Source organism: Camelus dromedarius, chromosome 33 (assembly GCF_036321535.1).
Source record: "Camelus dromedarius isolate mCamDro1 chromosome 33, mCamDro1.pat, whole genome shotgun sequence".
In the NCBI taxonomy this organism is placed as follows: domain Eukaryota; kingdom Metazoa; phylum Chordata; class Mammalia; order Artiodactyla; family Camelidae; genus Camelus; species Camelus dromedarius.
The window spans coordinates 16,078,493-16,098,109 of NC_087468.1; the positions used below are offsets into that span (position 1 = coordinate 16,078,493).

Consider the following 19,617-nt stretch of genomic DNA (forward strand, 5'->3'; position numbering starts at 1 on the left):
CACGCTATAGCCATAACCCTCACTCTTGGCAGAGCAACATACAATAAGAAGATTACCAGCTCCCAGATTCTCCTTAAAAGATGGAAAGTGTAGACCCCATATCTAGTGTACCAAATTTTAAGACATCCTCCTTAGGAGTGGAGTTGATTTTTTGAAAAGATAAACAAAATAGACAAACTTTTAGCTAGTCTAACCAAGAAAACAGAGAGAGAACCCAAGTAACTAATTTTGGGTTTAATTTGCTCTTTCTTCCCAAAAGTAGCTTAGATTATTGACTTTATCTATTCTATTCAAATATTTGCAGTCTATGCTGTGTGTGAATTTCCCTCAGGCCATGCTTTCCCTGCATCTCAACATTTTTGATAAATTACATTTATTCCCTGTAGTTTGAAATATTTTAAAATTTCTATTGAGACTTCTCCTTTAACCTGTGTATTTAGAAATGTGTTGTTTAATCTCCAAGTATTTGTGTGTGTGTGTGTGGGGGGGGGTCCAGCTACCTTTCTGTTGTTGACTTCCAGTTTAATTCATGTGAGTTTTGAGAACATACTTTGTAAAATTTCTGTTCTTTTTAATTTGTTAAGATGTGTTGTATGGCTCAGAATGTGATCTGTGTTGCTGGATGTTCCAGGTGAGTTTGCAAAGAATGTATATTTTGTTTTTGTTGGATGAAGCATTCTGTAGATGTCAATTAGGGCCAGTTGATTGATGGTGCTGTTGAGTTCAACTACATCCTTACTGATTTCCTGCCTGCTGGACCTGTCAATTACTGATAGGAGAATGTCATATGGTAATTCTATGCTTAACCTTTTGAGAAATTGCCAAACTGTTTTCCACAGTGGCTTCACCATTTTACAGTCCCACCAGCAACGCACAAGTGTTCAATTTCTTCACAACCTTGCCAACACCTGTTATTTTCCATTTTCCATTTCTTTGGAAAAAAAAAAACAATAGCCTTCATAATGGGTGCAAATTGGTATCTCATTGTTGTTTTGATTTGATTTCCCTAATGGCTAGTGATGTTCAACCTCTGTGGTTTCCCTTGGACGCGGTGAAAATGTTCTAAGAACTGACTGTGGTGCTAGTTGCGTATCTGTAAATATACTGAAAGCAATTGACTTGTCTTCTTGCACGTGAATTGTGTCTCAATAAAGCTGTTTAACAATGGGAAAAAAGCAAAAGATAGAAAAGAAAAAAGAGAGGCTAATTTGTGCATAATGGCACTAACATGGTGATATGAATGTTCACTCCATCAGTAGCTCTGAAAAGAAAACCTGCTGGTCATGAACAATGGAAGGAAGGAAAGGAAAGTATGTGCAGAGTGAACCTGAGAGGTCTACATCCTTGCTACTAGAAGTGTGGTCCCTAGAGCAGCTGCAGCAGCACCACCACCACCTGGGAGTGAGTCAGAAACGCAGAATCCCAGGTCCCCCCTCCAGAACCATTGAGTTGGGATCCGCCTTTTAGCAAGATCCCCAGGTGACTCCTTTGTATGTTCAAGAGAGGACTGGAAGCTGTTGTTTTACTGATGCTGTTGCAAAGCTGCTTCGTCTTTAAGAAGATCCAACAGGAACATTATAGAAGCTGTTATAACAGTTCCACATCAAGGTGATGGAAGATTTGTGAAGATTCCAGCCCATACCACCCTCAGACTCAAGAAACAAGCTGTCCTGCCCCTGGGGCCCATAGATTAGGCACTCAGATGTTTTTACTCCCTGGTAGGCAGGCTCAGTGCCCCTACTCAGCCCTGAAGCAGTTATGGAAGATGGACTGCCACCCCCATAAGGTTATGGGAGTAAAGTCTCTGGTGGGGGAGTGAGACAGGAAGGAAGGGGGCAGAACACATCCCATAAAGGGATGACCCAGCAGTTAGCACCAAGATGGCAGAAAAGCCAACTCCCAATAGAACCTGAGGCCCAAGATGGTGGGGGATTTGCTTTCGACCAGACTTTGAACTACATTATACACGTCGTAATGTACTAGCACGGTGACTGATGCACCCACAGGCGCAATGACAGTTCCAAGGCTAACCATGAAAGATCAAAAAGAGGGTGATGGCCCAATTCCTGGGAACCCCCATCCCTTCCCCAAAGTAGTTGGAATAATCCTGTCACTCGTTGACATATAAAAACGTGCAACACCGCACCTCAAGATTGCTTTGTCTTTTGCCTTTGAAGACAGCCCGCACTCTGTCCATGGAGTGTGTGCCTACCTTTACTTTAACCAACCCCCTGCCCCTGCCATGTACATTTCTCTTAATAAATCTACTTTTACTCAAAAAAAAAAAAAAAAAAGAGAGAAACCACTGGAGGCTACACAGCTAAATTAGCTTATGCCACAGGACGTCTTGGGGGTGGAGAGAAATTCTAAGATCCCCTAAGGAAGTAAATGTACATGGCTCTGGCAGACATTTCAGTGTCCAAGTGGGTATTTTCTTGAGGACTCACATGGCCAGAAATCAGTGATTTGGTAGAAGGATTTTGCCAAGATCACATTATAACAACATAACCTTGTTTCATATTATTTAAACATATTTAGTCAAGTCCATGTTTAGTATTACTTTTATTTTATATAGTTCCAATATTCAGAGAAAAGTCATAAACTAACACAAGAATCTGTGATTGAACAAGATTACCAGTGAGTTCAAGGATCATTGGTGGACGTGCAACTAAGGGACCCAGAAAGTGATGCCCTAGGGAAATATTTTGGGGGGAGGATGACAAAAATCACTGTAATTGTCTACATTGTGGTGGAAAGATCTTGTGGTCAACTACAGGTAAGCATATTGCTTTTCTATCAAATAAGAATACAAAAGTGAGAATATTAATTTAATTGAATGACTGTACAACATGACTAATCAAAAAAAAAACAGTCTATAATACCATGTTGACATTTACCATCACAAAAAGCAGTGTTTTTTTTTCATCCAAGTCTCTCATTTTATAACCATAAAGGAGGGAAGTCTAAGCTTTTTACCCCAAAGGCCAAGGTCTGTGTTTCAGCTCCATTTTCTTCCTGCCTCGTGCCTCTGCTTCCTACTTTAAAGAGGAGGCTAATGGTTCCTCTTCCTAACATGCATGGCTTGGTGAATATTAAAGTCAGTGTGTCTGTGAAGATGCGCTGAAAACTGTAAACGTTGCTACTTATTTTGAAAACCACAGGTCATTTCCTTTTCCTCTGTCCTAAAGATGGGTTGAGATGGATGGACATTCATGATCTTCCTTACCTAAAATGCTGTCTCCACGTCTACGTGTATGTGTTTGAGAGGAGGGGGAGACACCGAGGCTCAAGGAGTCATTATGGGGTTAGTGAGGCAGTGCGCTGCTGTGTACGCCCACTTTGACATCTTCAAATCGAGCTTTTCCATCCGACCACGTGGTTGATAGTGTTTCCCAAACACTACCGTTTGCAGTCATAATCCTTTGCGTTTTACTCTTGCTTCCAGATCGCCGCGTATCTGCTCCAATCTGGAACACACCCTGGGGACTCTTTCGTTTGTGGTGCCTTCCTGTTCGAGCCTTTGGATGCTTTTTTTTCACACCACACGGAGCTAATCTTGTCATTAGCATTTCAGGAAACACACAGTGGCATTTTAAGTGAAGCACAAATTTAAAAACTCTACTGTTCTTGTTACTCTTTTTTCCCCAAATTTGAAAAGAAATCACTATCAAATCACCCAAGTCACATTTATCCTTTTTAAACTCCCCTCGCTCTTGTCATTAGTCTGCCAAACTCTCTATTTCTAGCTCCTTAGATAGAAATTATGCCTCTTTCGGAGCAACAGTGGAGAGAAAACGATATATTTGGGGAAAAAAAATTCCGTGAGGCACAAAGAGATCTATTTCCCTTAGCACTTGGCACAGACTTCTGCTTTGCGGCTTCGTGTAGCTGTGGCTGTGTGAATCCGTGTTGCACTGACACAATTTCTGGATGACAGTAATCAATCAGTATAAATTGGTTGGTCAACTGATGGATGAAGAAAGCTTTCATTTAACTGAAATTATAGCTGAAGACTATGCTCTTTATTTTTTAAAGCTAACATTTCGTTGATTTTGTACTATGTACCGAGCACTCTGGGCAGCGCTATGTGATGCATCACCTCATTCATTCCCCTCTCAGGTCCACAGTCCCGTGAGGTAATGTCCCTTACTATGGCCAGCTTACCGGAAATGGAACACACTGGAATATGTCAAGAGGTAGTTAGGTTTCCACATCGAGTATTTACTCCATTGAGTAATATGTCAAGAGGTAGTTAGTTGAGTATTAATGGTATTAGTTGTGTATTAATGAATTTAGACTTAATTAATGGAACACACGGGAACCTATGTTTTATTTCATCAGGCAAACCTTCCCAGCAGTTAACCAGCAATTATTAAGCACCTACAGTGTGCCAGGCACTGTGATGTGATTTACATAATTATTTTATTTAATTCACATAATTATCTTATGTGGGAGATATATTATTAATATATCCTTTTCATAGATGAGAAAGTGAGAAAGCTGAACCAAAACAATGTTTAAAGGGAAAACCTAAGATTAGAGACAAGTGGCAGGGCGGGGCTTGGCCATCAGGACTGGACGCTTAGCCTCATGTGGTACCGTGCTTGGATCACCAGCAGCCCTGCAAAAAGTCACCATCTCCCAGCCAACCTCCCCTGGAACATCTTTGAATTCATCTTTTCTGGATAAGAAAAGAGCCATGGAATTGTCACCAGATCTGAGGCCTCCATGGCTTTATCGGCAATGGAGTGAATGTCTTCTAGGGGAATTTATTCTGAATACAGCTTTGTATTCTGTTTTATTTAACAATATATTGTTAACGTTTTCTGATGTTATTAAAAAACTCTTAATGAGCATATTTTCAATGGCTGCTTAGTTTTTTAATCAAGTGAATGTATCATAATTTAATTATCCATTTCCTTATTATTGACTAGTCTTTCCTTTTTCTGTTGTTTGACATAATGTTGTAATAAGTACCTCTTTACATAGACACTGATTTATGTATAATGCATAAGGAAGGCGCCTAGATATGAATTCTGGGACTTGGATATGATGAGTCTCTCATGCACATTCTCAAATTGCCTTCTAAAAGTGCCATACCAGTTTATACCACCCCTATCAGGCTCACTGTAACCTCATATCAGGTGTGCAATTAAAATAAAGAGAAACCTTGGCTAATTTTATGGTTGAAAAACTCTATCACACTATTATAATTTGTATTCATTGGATTAATTATGGAGCAAAATATTTTTGCATATTTGCCAGCCACTGAATCTCCTTATTTGACAATTTTTTGTTCCTGTTTTTCGCCCCGGTGAGATTTTACTGCTTTGTCTGTATTCCTGACTTATTGGGGAATTCAAACATTTGTCATATTTATTGTAAATATTTTTTCCAGTTGTTACCTCTGCCTGGCACAGAAATAGAAGGAAATATGTTGATGAAACCAAGGGAGGAGAAGATTCCTTCAACAAAGGAGTGATGGCAGTTTGCAACGCTGCAGAGAGACCCAAGGTGGTAAGGACTTTCTAGTGTCCACTCCCCTCCCCCTGCCACTGTAAAGAATGGTAACAAAGCATGTATTTTATTCTGATCAGGGGGGCAGTAATTTACTACTGCTCATGAAAAGGAAAGGGATCTATTACTAAAAAAGCTAATCTATCTGGGAGTGGTTGACCAGTAAGTAAGAGTGTCACATATTCAATACCACATTGGCAAGGAATTTCAGTCTCTGAGGACCCCCATCATCTTACAGAAGAGGAAACAGGTTCCAGAGAGACATGCGGTGACACTGGTCCATATCATGTGGACTATAAGCAGATTTTCAGATTCCGAAGTCTCTGCAAATATAACATGCTCACTCTCTTGCTCAAAGCAGTTCAAATGGAAATATTTTTGGACTAAAATAACAAGAATAATGATAATGAGACAATGTTTAATCTGGTGTATTAGTCAGGATTCTTTACAGAAACAGAACGAGCAGAATGTGTATGTGTGTCATATATGTATACACACACACATATATGATTTATTTTAAGGAATTGTCCCTAACAATTGTGGAGACTTGGTAGGTTCAACATTTGCAGGGCAGCCTGGCAGGCAGGACATGCAGGTGAGTGTTGCAGTCTGAGTCCAAAGGCTGCATGTTGGCAGGATTCCTTCTTTCTCAGGGGAGGTTGACCGTTGTTCTGTTCAGGGCTTCAACTGATTGCATGAGACCCTCCCACATTGTGGAGGGTAGTCTGCTTTACTGTACATACACCAATGTAAATGTTAATCTCATCCAAAAAAAAAGAAAAATCCTTCACAGAAACATCCAGAATAAAAAAGCTGGATACCATGGTCCAGCCAATTTTACACAAACAGTTAACTGGTAGAAGAGTTCCTCAGAATTTACAATTTAACTAACTTTAAGAATTTTTGTTAATTGAGGTTGTATTTCCAGTGGGATATATCTCATTGAGACCCGTTACCACAGCCTCCTCTCTCCCTGTTCCCACTCCACTTTTTCATTTCTTTGTTTGAGTCACTATCAGCCTTCCCTACTCTCTGATCTTGACCGCAACCAAGTTGGCGGCGACCAAGCAGGGGGGTGCAGACCATGTGGAAGGAGGCAGATGCTGACTGCACTCAGTTCTTAGGAACTTGTTTTCTGTAAAGATGTAATGATGTTACGGTTCTCCGTTTCCCTGGGGCTTTTGTGCCTATTCATTTTGGGTTCAGCAGCCACAATGAAGTAAAGATGATGGATGTGAAATGGAAATTTTCTGGTTCAGATACAATTACGCCCTTCTTAGTGACTTATTTTTTTTATGTTAGTAAATATTCATTTAGCAGCCTCAGGTAGTAGAACTAATGATTACAATTTTGCCTCAAACAAAGGAGAAGACAAATACTGTAATTATATTAAGTACAAATCAAATCACCTAATTAAATAGAGAAAGAAAATCTGCAAAAATTATTGAGGTATAGGCCAGTTAACAATGCACAGTAAAAGGACCCATAATTTTAAGAAATACACCATTGCCTGATTTATCAAGAGGTAAATGTAATAAGCAAGTACATTTTTTACTTAAAAATATGAGTTTCATCTATAATAAATTAACCTCAAATGACTCCTCAGGTGTGGGATTTCAGGTTTTCCTATCTATATTTCTTCAGAGAACTGAAAAATAAATTAAATTATTTCTAGCTGAAAAGAACATTAACACTTAATTGTGGGAACTTAAACGCTTCTTTGTTCATATCCAGACTCCAGGAGGCCTCTGTGATTACTGCCAGTTCACGATGGCTCCTTTATGTACAAATGCTCAGCTCTTAGACAGTTGGTTTATTCTGTTTTCTCTGGCACTACGGCTGACACATTGCTTGCTCTGAATGCCCAAGTGATTTCCCACTGAGGGCTGACTCTGCCTGCCCAAGAGGACTCAAAGTCTCTCAGAGACAGAAATTGTGCCTTCCGTCTTTACTGTCTCTTCCCATTCCTACACCGTTTACTTAAAGCAGTAATCATTCATCATGTGTGTGCGCACGCGCATGAGTATATAAGTAAGTTTCATACTCTCCCCTTGGCCAGGGGAGATTGAAGGGTTTACCCCTCAGTATTGCTAGAAACATTTTAGAGCTTGCCTCATGGCATTATGCAGTGTACTAACCAGCCTGGGTTTTTACCACATCTGATGATTTTGTCACCAAATCTTGATTAAAAACACGACAGCTATCAAGACCCCTTAGTCAAATAAAACCTTATATTAGTCACCCAGATTACATTTTCGAATTTCCTACACCTTTTTCATCTTCGTCTCTTTCAATGGCTAATGAAATTTACTAAGAATTCTTTCCTCGGGAGGAATAAATTAGGAGTTTGGGATTAGCAGATACACACTACTACATGTAACATAGATAAACAACAAGGACCTACTGTACAGCACAGGGAGCTATATTCAATATCTTGCAATAAACTATAATGGAAAGGAATCTATAAAAGGAGCATATGTATATACCTGAGACTAACACAACATTGTAAGTCAACTATGCGTCAATAAAAAATATAACATATAATAAACAAACAAACAAACAAAAGAACTCTCTCCGTTCCATCCCCACGGCAGACAGTCGGGGTCTCCATCACCCTCCTCACTCCTACCTGCCCCTGTGCACAGGTGTCCTTGGCTCCAGCTGCACTGAGAAGATGGTAGAATCCAAGCCATTTCCCCCAAGTTCTTAACGTTTCACCTCTGACTCTTCCTGTGTCTTTACTCTTTATTATTTTGACCTGAGCCCATCCTCTCGAACTGCTCCCAGGATTTTGTTCTTCAGTGATTTCTTCTATCATCCGTCTATCCCTCTTCATCCTTAAACTTTCCGAGGTCACTCCCATCCTAAAATCCACTCCAGTGCACCAGGTGACATTTCCCCCTCTTTGCTCTGTAATGTCTGGAAATCTGTTATGTATGTTTCCTGCGCTTGTTTCAGCTCCCCCTGCTTAGTGTATGTCCCATAATTTTTTTTTTTTTCTAAAATTGCCCTCTCAGTGGTTTCCAGGATTTCCAAGCTAATCAAACGAATCATTAAATCAAGTGATTGCTTTTTCAGGCTCTAGCCTCCCTGAGTTTCCTGCAACATTACAGCCTACTTTGAAATTTTCCTACATGAAATTCATTCCTCTCTTGGTTTCCCTAAAAATATAATCCCTGGAGCTTTTCTACTCCCTCCATTACCACCTTCTCTGTTTCCTTCGCCAGCTCTTGGCTCAGCTTTATAATCTAGTGGGAAGGGCGCTGGCTTTGCAGGATAACTGAGCCCCAATCCTAGCCCTTTCCTAACTCATTTCTTCCCCTGGCGATTGCTTACTCCCTGTGGTTCTCAGCTTTTACAGCCATAAAATGGGGCCCAAATCATAGGATTTAACTGTGCTCTACAGAGTCTTAAGAATCCCTTTCAGATTTCTCACCCACCATCGTGATTCCCACCCTTGTTCCAGTCACAAGAGCTGGACCCACAATAGATTTCTACCACTAACAGGGATAAGCCTGGAAATGCAAGTACTTTGACAACTGAGCCCAGTGACTGTTAGCCTAAATGAGTTGATAGAGACTATTTCCAAAGACCGAGGATGATTCGGGAAAATACATCATGAAAGGGGACAAAAGGGCATGCCCTCTCCTGCGATGGTATTCAATATGGTACCCCACATTCTTCACAACAAGTGATTATGGCTCAGGGGTGGGAGGCGGAGCTGGCATTGGGCCACTAAAGCACTTCCCCACTGACGTTCTCGCATTCATCTCTAAGATCATCTTGGGTTCTAAATGCAGAAATTCAGCAGTCGTTTTCTGGAAGTGATGTGAGAATTATGTAAGCTAATGGATGTAAAGCATTTGGCTCAGTTCTTGGCACACAGAGAGCAATGCATACATTTCTTCGTTTTTAGCACTTTCTCTGTGGCATTAAGTGAGGAAATGCCAGTGTGCATTTTCCCCCCAAACAGTGGTCACAAACTACTGAATGTATATTAGCAGTCTGATTTGTGCTGACTCATTTTGCAAAATCAAGATGTAGAAAAGTGATTCAGCAAGCAGAACGAGGCGCACTGGAAGAGGCATCTAAAATGATCTAGCTCTGAGGACTGTTTTTTATGTTTCAAAGAGTAGAAAAAAAAAAAGGCACTGCCTGACTTCATTAGTGCTCTGGCCCTTTGAAGCACATCTGAACTTTGGAAGCCCGTCCACAAAGTTTCTGTCTGGAAAGCAGCGAGGACCACATTTCCCTGACTCCAGAGGGACGCTTCCTGCCTGCAGTGAAATTCTTTGTTCTATATCACATCACGCTGGCTGGGAAGATAATCCTCATGATTGCTCTGGTATTTATTTCCCCTGCAGGTTGCTGGCAGGGCACCCCAGTTCTATGCGGTGAATCATTATTTTGTCACATCACAGATACCAGCAGCACCAAGCTGATTCCACTTAAAATCAAAAAGAAGGAAGGAAAAAAGGAAGAAGGAGGCAGCAACAACAACAAAACACCAGGAACAAGGCCCAGATCTCCAACCAAGCATTAAATGTCCCCCAGATTCCTGAAGCAGGCTTGGTGTTCCTTTTATGCAGAGAGATGGAGCCGCAGTCTGCAATGCAGTAGCAGCTGCTTTCCTGATTTGCTTAGGTTCGTTTTAAAGGACTTTTTGCTCCTGTTGCATGTAAGTATGGACGACAAAGAACAGGAGAGCAGCCGTGCCCATGGGCACCTTCCAAGGGCACTGACTCTTCAAGGAATTGGGCATTAAGTTTGAAACCATTACTTCTCCCTCTGCTAAATTCTTCGATAATTCTAGCGTGGGGCATGCCACATTTTTAAAGTCCCTTACGGTGCATTAAGCATTTTCACATATAATATCCTGCCTGGTCCTCATACCCATCCTGTAAGACAGCGAGGGCAGCATATGCCCTTTATTTCCAGAGGACCATACACAGGAACTCAAAGAAGTGAAGTGTCTTGTCCGTGGGAACAAAGCTAAGAATAAAATCAGAGCTGGAACCCAAAACCACGGGTCCTATTTTTGAATCTGGAGGCTTGCTCACTGAAGCTTTCGCGTCTTCTACAAGGCTGGATGGTGACGCGATACTGAGACCACTGTGAGCACTCTCCCGTCCTCCTCTTCTCTTCAGCGTCCGGGACCCTGATGCCACCGCACAGGCTCTCCATGCAGACTCTCTCCCCACCTGCACGCATCCCTTCGTGCCCTATTTGCTAGAGCGTGCGCGAGTCCTTGTTCAGCTCGGCACTCCTAGCAAGTGAGGGGCTGGACAAGTGACTGAGAGTGGCTGTTATGGACCTAACTGTGTGTGTCCCCCCCACCCCCACCCAATTTATATGTTGAAACCCTAACTCCCAGTGTGATGATATTTGGAGAAGGAGCTTTGAGGAGATAATAGGTTTAGATGAGGTCACAAGAGTGGGACCCTTAGGATGAGATGAGTGCCCTTATGAGAAGAACCACCAGAGACCTCTCTTTCACCTCTTTTCTCTCTCTGCCACCTGGAGCCACAGCAAAAGGCAGCCGTCCACCCGCCTGGAAGAGAGTTCTCCGTAGAAGCTGATCAGGCTGGCACCCCGATCTCAGACTCTCAGACTAGAACGAGGGAAACAGATTCCTCTGTGTAAGCCAGCCCATCTACAGTATTGTGTCCGGCAGCCACACTAATAGAGTGGCTTAGCGCAGTTCCTCTCCTGGTGTGTGCAGTTCTTTGGTAACAGGACCTAACTGGCAGACGTACTCGCTTTCACCGAACGCGACGGGTGTCAGAGGCACGTTGGCAGAGCGCACAGTCTGCGGAAGTGTAGGCTGATCTGATCGCATCGGGGTCTTTCTCTGCCTCGTATAATAAGTTAACACTCCTGGGTGGGTATGGCCTCAGCTGCTGCCTCTCTGTTGCCTCCACCTCCAACACAACAACGGCTCCTAAAGAATTGAAGACTGGTCTACCAGAAACCGAGCAAGGAGTGTTAGTCTGGGTTTGGCCATCTTTCAGCCTTGAGGGTGTGGTGGTTACTTTCTCCCCGGGCTCCAGTTTCCTCACTGGTAAACAGCAAAATGAAACGAAATCATTTTCCAAGCCTTTCTCTCTCTCTTTTTTTAAATTGAAGTGTAGCCGGTTTATAACACTGTGTTAATTTCTGGTGTACAGCATAGTGATCAGTTATACATGAATGCATGTGTTTCTTTTCATATTCTTTTTCATTATGGGCTATTACAAGATATTGAACGTAGTTCCTTGTGCTATAAAGTAGGACCTTGCTGTTTATTTTATATATAGTAGTTGGTATTTGCAAATCCCGAACTCCCAGTATATCCCTCCGCCCTCCCTCTTTCCCCCTGGTAATCATAGATTTGTTTTCTATGTCTGTGAGTCTGTTTCTGTCTTGTGAGTAAGTTCACTGTGTCATTTTTTTTTTAAGATTCCACATATATATGATCTCTTATGGCCTTTTTCTCTTTTGACAGTGGACTCCTGTTTTCAAATGTAGTGTAATCTAGGTTGTCAATACATAAAACAGATCAGTATGGTGTTTTCTTTTCTTTTTCTAAGAAAAAGAACAGCTTACTAAGTGGGCAGGGAGGTGGCTATAAAGAGAAGGAAGCAGACATGCTGCTGATTTTTTTGTGCATCCATTTAGCAAACAGTTGTCAACCCCTCTTAGGTGGTGTGGTCGAAGACACAAAGATACTGCAGGACCCCGTTCATATTCTCCGGGTCTGTAAGAGACAAGACGTGCGGATCAATAACACACAAGGTGGAAGCGAGGAGGGAACCGACGTGTGCTGCAGCTGAAGTGCTGAGAAAGCCCAGCGGTGGGGGGTGAGGGAGCGACAGCTAAGGAGTCCGGGAGAGAGCGCGCGGAGGTAGTCAAAGTCGTGCTGGTCTGAACCCTGAAAAACTAGGAGGCACACGGTTCCCTGTTTCTGGCCATTTCTGAGCAGTGAATTCTGTCTTCAAAGAAGTGAGTGAAGGGGGCAACGGGTATTTAGTTCCAAGGAAACAGCTTGTGTGTTCAGGATCATCCCAGCCTATCTGCAATCTCTCTCCTGTTCTTCCTCAGATTCTCAAATCGACCTTCTCCCCATGGCATCCAGATTGGCCATCCCTGCTGATTCAGTGTATCAAGTGGGAGCTAATCTCTCACTCAGGGGCGGCTTTCATATGCCCTGAGAGAACTTCCCTTCCTGCTCCCAGACCTGTAAGTGGAATTTTACAGCACAAAAGTCTGATAGTAGTTTAATTAGCTCAGCTAAGCCTTCCTATTACACCCAGGAGTGAGAGTTTTGCAGGTTAATTTAGCTCCCTTAATTACAATGATAAGGCCGGATATAAATTCTGATACAGTATTAGGTTAGTAGCCCACATGTTTAATTACCTGGGATTATTGCCGTGTTTGGAGCTCTCTGCTTTCTGAATTCCGCAATCGTTAACAGCACCTCTGGATGCAGTGTTTACTCCCTGTACGAAGTTGCTGGCTATTTCCAGACCTGGGTGAAGTTTAATTCTTGAGAGTGAAATGGTTTCAGTTCCAGAGAGACACCACCTATGCTGTGGTCCCAAGGCATTCTTATCATCAGGGAATTTGGGTGACAGCTGATTAAAAGGATAAAAATGCAGTCATTTAAACAGTTATCATTTGCATATTGAATCACCTCTCCTGGGACGTCTCCTGTACTTGGGAGAGATGAGGTAGTGTTGGACAGTTTCTCAAGCTCAGCAGGATTGACACATTGGACCAGATAATTCTTTGCTCTGGGAGGCTGTCCTGAACACTGTAAGATATTTTGCAGCACCCTGTCCTCTGCCCACTGGCTACCAGATGCTCCCTTCTCCACTTGTGGCGACCAAAAATGTCTCCAGACATTGCCAAACATTGCCTGGGGCCCAAAATTGCCTCTGGCTAAGAGCCACTCGTTATAAGGGGTAAGTATGTGTCTCTAGGATTGGGTTGTTTTAAACCCAGTCCCCTCCGCTGAGGATTTATGCCATCAAGCTCTTGATGTAAACCCTAGGTTTCCATCTATGTAGAAAGGGATGAGTGCACCCATTGCAAAGCATTGCTGTGAAAGTCAAATAAATGGACACGTGAAAAGCTCTTAGAATTGTGCCTGGTATGTAGTAAACACTCAATAATTATAAACTATTATTCATATTATTAATATCTTCCAGATGGCCTATGTTCTACATTTTTATTTATACAAAAACAAGGATAACCATACAAAACAGGGCCAGACGGTTGCCATCCCAGAGTCTACAGCTGCTGAATGCCCTAATCTGGCAGAGACAATGTTCCAGCTTGAGGTCAGAGATACAGGTGCAAATTCTGTTTCTGTTGCCTTGATTTGGTTCTGGACAAACTTCTTTTTGTCCCTCAGCATTCTTCTTTAAAGAAAGATATCACCTACCCACAGGGCTATAAGGATCAAAACCATCTTGTACAAGACAGCAAAAAAAAAAAAAAACATCCCCCCCCAAAAACACACACACAAAAACAGCTCCTGCCTGCCTCTGCCCGCTTTCCCACTTCCCCATCCTTTTTTTCTTTCTTTCCTCTTTCTTCCTGTGTCTGAATATCAAAAGCTTGATGTTGATTGGCTCTTATTCTCAAAAAGCTGTGATTCTCAGCCACTTGGGAGTGTTTTAAGACAGGTAACTGGTCCACTTGCAGAGTTTCTGATTCAGCAAGTCTGGGGAGGGAACTCAAGAATTTGCATTTCTGCTGAATTCCCAGGTGATCCTGCTGCTGCTGTTGCTGCTGGCTGGGGACCACTCTGAGAATTAATGTCATGTATTTACTACTATGTTCCGGAATGGGGGCTCTTAATCTTAAATGTGAAGCAAAATCTCCTAGAGGGCTTTTAAAGACTCATTGCTGGACCCCATCTCCCAAGTTTCAGATTTCGTAGGCCCAGTTATCAAGAACCACTGCTCTAGAAAGGTTCTCAGCTTGAGCTGCATATGAGGTTTACCTGGAGAGTTTTAAAAATTACTCCTAAGGCCCAAATCCCAGCCCAGACCAATTAAATCAAAATCTTGCTAAGGCTAATCAGGCGATTCCAGTATGTAGCTGAGGTTGCGATGTCATTCAAAAGCAGGTACAGAGATTTATGAAATCTGGGAGGGCAAGAAGGGAATTTGAGGATTTTGTACTTTGTGTGTTTAGTTCTAAACAGAAAAAGGCAAGTCATAGCTTTGGGTATTATTGTGATGAGCATATATATGATCCTGTCTACCTAGGACTGTTGATACAATAAAAAGAGTTACAGGGACTGAGGGCCATGAAGGACTTTGAGAAGTAGTGTTCAGGTAAGAAACTTGGAAAATTCATGCCCCTCTGAGGCTAAAGTCAGAAATAGTTTTTTAAGAGATCAGATAAATGTATGATCATTCAAGACATTTTAAAAGACAATAAAAATGTTTCCCAAAGCATCCTTAGGCTTTGACAGTTAGTCTTAGGTATTTCCTACATCCTCTCCCCTGATTCCTGCTGAGACACTGTTACTGAACCAGACTTGAGTCTGCTCACCCAAAGTGCGGTAAAGCTGATCTTCTGACACCAGGTTGTGGTGAAGGAAAGTACAGCGTTTATTGCAGGCTGCATAGCAAGGAGAATGGGCTGCTAATGCTTGAAAGACGCAAGCTCTCTGATGGATTTCAGGGAAGGGTTATTAAAGCCAAGGTGAGGGAGGAAGTTGCTAGGCTGCATGATCTGCTTGTGTATAATTCGCTGATTGGCTGATGGTGAGGTAACAGGGTGATGTCACAGTGGTTAGCATCATCAGTCCTCAGGCTCCAGCAGGCCTGGGGGCTGTGTGCTCTTGGTCAAGATGCAGTTAGCTTCTCCCATCTGCTGGGAGATTTAGTATCTGTACAATAACACAGGAATATGTATCAGGCATCTATATCCTTCTGGGAGGAACTAAATATTCTGTGACTTCTATATGGCTGATCTATTTAAATTATTACCAGTTCTCCTGGCCCAACTATTATTTTTTGTTACTACATGTTCACATTCTTATAATCATTAATTCTTGAGTCAGCCTTTGGTAACTCAGGGGAGGCCTGGGAGACTAAAGTTTTTCTACAAATAAGAGGGAGGTTGAGGACATGAAGTGGGGATGTCTGTCCAGGTCCTGCTCAGTTACAATCCCCCTTTTTCATTGATTTTCCTCAGTCTTGAGGGGAACAAGCATGGGACAAGGAAGGGAAAATGTCGTGGATGGAGAGGTTAATCATAATCACTTTTAGTGGGACTTGGTTTCAACACTGGAGGGATTGACTCTAATAACAACCCTGTTTATTGGATTGAGCCCATTGTCCTCAAATAGAAAAGTTCCATCTTTTAGTTTTCGAAAAGATTGCTGGAAATGCCGTACTCTTCCAGCATTACTTGGACTAGTTGGTCAGATACAGAAGCCAGAGGTAAGCTGAGTGCTCCTAAATGATACAGTGATGGGTTCTAGGAACTTGTTTGAGAGGAGGACCAATGTAATAGTAGCAATCCTGGGGTGTCCATGGGTCACAATTGAAAATGACTGTCCTTGGACTTAGTGTTGACAGTTGGGGTCCAAAGGCCTCTGGATCTGTCTTCCTGTCATACCTATTGCTTATATAAGTAATATTAGCAGGATTAAATGTACTAGACTTTCCACCCAAGATCCTCCAAGGCAAAATATTAAAAATGCCTTTTGCTTTTCACTTGTATCAAGTGCAATTAAAACAGTATAACATTTACTATTAGCTTAATGGCCTGTTAGGTGAACATTTTATTGCTTAATAATTTCAAATTGATTATACACTCTGTACTTTAAGTCCACGTGGTTTCTTCTTTTACAACATGGCCTCACTTGTTCAAATGTTCCTCTATAGAAGAAGCATTCAAATCTAATGAAATATTAATGTGAATTAGAAACATGGTTAAATCTCTGCTGTATAATTACAGCGTGATGGTCATGTGTAATATCACTTTGATTTTTATGGAAATAGTTACCCTTTTAGGTTAACCCGATAGAGTTAGTATAGCACAATTACTCTATCAGGTTAAACTAAAAAATGCCCATTTTTCCAATATTCTCCTTCTCACTCCCTCTACACCACCAGAATAATACCCTTTGGTTGCATTGAAGACTCAAGTTTTCAATACATTTAAAAATATATCATTTAATGTAAGACCAACAGCAGGCCTAGCATGCATGATTATTCCTTTTCAACAAATCAGAAAAATGATGTTTAGAAAAGTTAAAAGACTTGCTAAGGTCCCATAAATAATACACTAGTAAATGAAAAATCAAAGCTTTACATTTTTTATTTAAAAACTCATTCTCGATTTCTAGTCTTTGTTGTCCCTCCTTATTCTATCGTAGGCACCAGTCAGATTGGATGTTGAGAGAAGGGACCTCCTTTGTAAGGGAGGGAGGAACTGTGTTGGGGACCACCTTCCAAAGGACCTTGTCTCCACTTGTCCTTTACTGCACTGCCAGGGAGGGCGCTGTCTCGCACTGAATAGGGAGGCAGGGCCAGGCCACCAAACTGCCTTTGGAAACAGCTTCCAGTCAAGAACAGGCTCTTTGAAAGCACGAAGGTGAGCACCGCACTACTCCTCAGCCGCCTGAAAGTCTAAACAAAGTTTTGTTTCAAATCACACGTGGGCCCTGAAGAGGGTAGGGGTGAGGGGGAGAAAAGGCCAGTCTCCTGAAGTCTCTCTTTCAAGACACAAGTGTTCCAAAACCAGCATTTGAGTCCTGCAAATCTACGTCTCCTGGCATAATTCTGAATCTTGGAAAAGAGGGGAACGTGTCTACCTCAGCAGATACTGACAGCTGTTTGTCCTCTTAAGTGTCCATCGGTCAACCCAGTGAAAGCTTGCTTTTAACAGGTGTTTATTGAGTAACTGCAGTGTGCTCAGGACAGCATCTAAGAAGGGATCAGAAAAAAAAAATGTGAAAGCAAATAGTTTGATGACTAGAGAACCCATGCAGACTATCAACACTTTATCTTAGAGCAGCTTTACTCCAAGAGATCACAAACAAAAGAATGAATGCTCCCACTGAAACCGGATTAGTCAGGCTGCAGGCCCTCCCCTCCCCCATTTACACACAAATGTAAGCAGAAGGGGGGTTAGAGAGGATGAGAAATGGGATAAATGGAAAAAGAATTTCATAGCTGGTTAGAATGTGAGTTTCAGCACTTTATTTACAAAACATGTTTTAACATAAACTATGACTCCTCTCAGGGTGATAAAAATTCTGGGGACATTGTGAGTGCATACACACACACACCTTGAAACAGAAGTGCGGTGAGCATAATCAGTGCTTCAGACCGACAGCTACTATGGACACTTAGTGATGCGGGAAACCCTGAGAGTTAGCAAAGATTTGGGGGATCTTGGGGAAACCTTGCCATGTTTTGAATACTTTATTTTTTTTAATTTTTACATTTTTCTTCTGGGGGTAAATTCAGTTTATTTATTTATTTATTTGATGGAGGTACTGGGGATTGAGCCCAGGACCTCATGCATGCTAGGCATGCGCTCCACCATTGAGCTGTACCCTCCCCGCCGAATACATTCTTACTTTCAGCTCCAGTGTCTCTGTCTGTCCTCTGATGTGAGACCAGTTCTTACTGAAACACTATTTCTGAGAATTCACCAATGTTGGACGTTAAGGTAAACCAAACTCACTGGTTTTCCTCACCCCAAACTTGTCATCATTTACAGAAACATCGTTTCCCTGGTTTGTGATCTGAATTATTCACTAATACAACCACATCAGATAATGATAGTGGATAAAAGGATTGAAGTAACCCAAGATAAAATGAGCAGTGGTAAGAAACTATGGGGAGAAGACAGATTTGTTTGCAGTGCATTTTAAGGACGTTAAAAAAAAAATCTGCACAATTCATTGGTTCACTTATTCCACAGAGAGAAAAAAGTCAACTCATCTATTGCCTTTCCTCCTCACACTCTTATTCCATACACATGTATCCACGTCCTAATGTGAAGAAAGAAAGGAATCAAATGATCATTGATAGGTTTATCAACTTAAGGCAGTTTGGTTTCCACAGAGTTAAAAAGTGGCTCTTGTTTTGTGCAGGAAATACTCACTCTATCAGCCTTTGAGAAAATGGATAATGACAGCATCTCATTGAATCATCACAGCTTGTTTGGTTCGTTCCTTTGGCTTTGTTTCTTCCAAGTCGGCTGTCCTGATCTAATCCACCTTGGTGATCTGAATGTGTTCTCCCAGTGTTCTTGTCTGTTTACTTCACTTATACAGCCCCCGTCTTGGGAAAACAAGTGTTGTTGTTGTTGTTGGGTTAAGATAACTCAAGAACAATTACTGTTTGCTTCAAGTACGGAACGTTCTCTTCGGTCTACATTCCTGCCTAACTGGAAAACTTGCTAAGCACTCATGGCACTCTTTCAACTTGTTCAGAAAACATACTGGAAATTCTCAAGAGGCAGAATGCATGGCTGTATCCATGAGATGCACACAGGGGAGTGTCAGAGGCTCCCTGAGGGTTACAGTTGGACAGCTGGTCAGGGGCAGTGGACCTAAAGGTTCAAAGATCAAGTCCATGTCTGTAAGCACTCTGCCCTTGCTATGGGCCATGCCGTGGGGCTGGTGCCGGGCCGTGTTGAAGCTGTGGTCCAGGAGGCAGGCCTGCAGCTGTTTCATTTTGATGAAATGTTCACCACCCTTGTTCCACGGCTCAGCACTGGAAGCAGAGAAGCAGAAATGGGAAATTGAAGAGACAGAGCAAATCACAGGAAGAAGAGGATTAAAGTAACCACCTTGAAAGCCCAGAGTGGGCAAGCCGTTGGCAAGAGGTAGACTGTGTGAGGGCGGTGGTAAAGATTCAACAACACTTGGACAAAATAATTACTGAGTACCTCCTGCTATCAAGGAATAGCTCGTAGACCCTGATGCAGCCTCAAAGCTGAAGAAGTGGAAGCAAGAGCCAGAACAATAATAAGGAACTCGGAAGGAACAGCACAGTCAGATCTTGTTGAGGACCAAGTGGAGATACTGCTAGTGCATAGATGAGATACCAAAATGGTAGAAGTTTTCAAATATGTGGG

The 19,617-nt window shown here is 42.1% G+C and overlaps 1 long non-coding RNA gene across 1 annotated transcript; it reads right to left on the bottom strand.

The window, feature by feature from the left end:
- Nucleotides 1-12,055: 12,055 nt before the first annotated feature.
- On the bottom strand, nucleotides 12,056-18,963 carry LOC135319867 (uncharacterized). The gene is made up of 4 exons (XR_010378859.1): nucleotides 18,640-18,963; nucleotides 17,339-17,450; nucleotides 12,913-13,130; nucleotides 12,056-12,253 (listed from the first exon to the last, which is right to left on the bottom strand). It is a non-coding gene; the product is annotated as an uncharacterized LOC135319867 (long non-coding RNA).
- Between the last annotated feature and the right edge of the window lie 654 nt (nucleotides 18,964-19,617).